The sequence below is a fragment of the Pinus tabuliformis genome, chromosome 4_2, assembly GCF_031772625.1.
Source record: "Pinus tabuliformis cultivar Carrire ecotype Pingquan chromosome 4_2, CPIR1, whole genome shotgun sequence".
Lineage (NCBI taxonomy): Eukaryota > Viridiplantae > Streptophyta > Pinopsida > Pinales > Pinaceae > Pinus > Pinus tabuliformis.
The window spans coordinates 59,064,317-59,066,374 of NC_142304.1; positions in this window are offsets into that span (position 1 = coordinate 59,064,317).

The following is a 2,058-nucleotide window of genomic DNA, read 5'->3' on the forward strand; positions in this document are numbered from 1 at the left end:
TGGCGCTGTGTGCAGGTGGTGTTGTGTACATGTCTTGCATGTGGTGTTGTGTACATGTGGTGTTGTGTACATGTCGTGTGTGTGGTACTTTGTACATGTGTTATTGTGTACACGTTGTACAAGTTGTGTGGTGTACATGTGGTGTTGCGTACATGTTGTGCAGGTGGCGTCGTGTACATGTGATGTTATGCACACATTGTGTAGGTGGTGCGGTGTACCAATGGTACTGTGTACCTGTTGTACATATGGTATTGGTGCACGTGTGGTATTGTGTGCATGTCATACATGTTTTGTTGAGGCCATGTGGTATTATGTATGTGCATCGTGTAGTCATGGTATTACGGCGTGTGTATTTGTTGTGTTGTACTCTGTGTAGGTACATGTATTGGGTGGTATTTCACATCAGGTATAGATGGATGCATTGTGTTGCACACTGGTTGCAGGTGTATGTGTTGTACGTCAAGTGTGCATGCATGTATTGCATGGTGTTGTGTGTCATGTGTGGTTGTATATGTGTCATGCACACTATGTGTATGTGCACCTAGTAGAGGAGAAGGAACTGGGTGTTTGATTGGTGTGGCAACTGATCCGGTGTCTATACAAAAGAACAAAGGCAGAAGTAAGGATCGATGAAGGATAGGTATTGATATTGTATTTCAGTTTTATTATGTATGTGACTTATGATTCTGGTCTATGATGATTACATGTGATCTATGATTTAGATTTAGGATGGTTACATGTAATTTATGATGTTGATGGTTATGTTTTGAGTTAACCTGATGTGATATTTTTATACATGTTGATTTGGTCAAATATGCTAGTTTGACTTGTTGTGACAAGAAGCGAACATGATTGCAAATGTACCTTATTGACGAGCTACCAATGAGGTATGATGTTAATTTATTTCAATTTATTTCAAATATAATAGAAGTTATGTGTTTAGTACAGGAATGCATGAAATGCCCAGTTGGGAGATTGAAATCGATTGCAAGAATTGGTAACAACAACAAAAGAAATTGGAACATGCAGTAGAATGTTGGTAAATTATTCAGGAGCAGGGCCATTGTGGGACATTGATACCCAATAGTATCCATTGATTTCCATGAACATACTATGACCGGTATGATGTGTTGAGGAAGGTATATGCCTTGTTTTTTGTATCTTCCGATGCAAGGAAGCCTTGCCAAGGGATGGAATGCCCGAGATGGGGGTGCCAATGGAACTTGGAAGGTGAGTGACTGCACAGAAGGGGTGATCGGATTCCCGATGGACTGTTTAGAGGAGAAATGAAGGTCATGAATGGATTTGTTTTGGTCATTAGCATTTCCAGATGGGATCAAATGCACATTGGGAGTGTGCCCTGGAACAATGAGACGATAATTATTTTCTGAGAGGACAAGTGGCGCAGGATTATAGCGCTGGACATTGGATGCAAATTTGACTTTGCAGTGGATTCTGGACTTCCTGGGAAGGAGGTGAATCCTGGTATTACTTTGAGGGTGGAGGTGTGAGCCTCTGGATTCCCTTGTTGATTGATATGGGCATCGTATCCTTTATTTTTTGGTTAAGAAAATGTGTATATGTGTATATCATTGTAAATATCGTAATGAGTTGTGTTATAAAGCTCCAATATGCGGTATGGTTTTTATCTGGTCATGTTGTCATGATGTTTTTCTTTTGAGTGGGTCATTCATTGTAAATATTGCAACGAGTTGTGTTATAAAGCTCCATGGGCAGTATGTTTTGTTTTCAGCAGTCATGTTGGTTATAGGTGTCATTGAACACCGAGGACGGTGTTCCCCCAAGGGGGAGGGTTCTGTAATAGCCCTGGTGAAAATTCCATGTAAAAATATATAAATACCACAGATGATGGGACATGTATTCCAAGCTGAATGGTGGGTAGGACATCCTAGTGGGTGTTCATTTGGTTGTTTATGGTTAAGGAAATTGGCAAAGGCAATGGCTAAGGCATTAAAGAGGCAAAAAGGTATTTTGGCACATTTATTTATGAAAATAATGGAAAATAGGAGAAAAAGGAGGTGAAAGGTCACAAGTTGC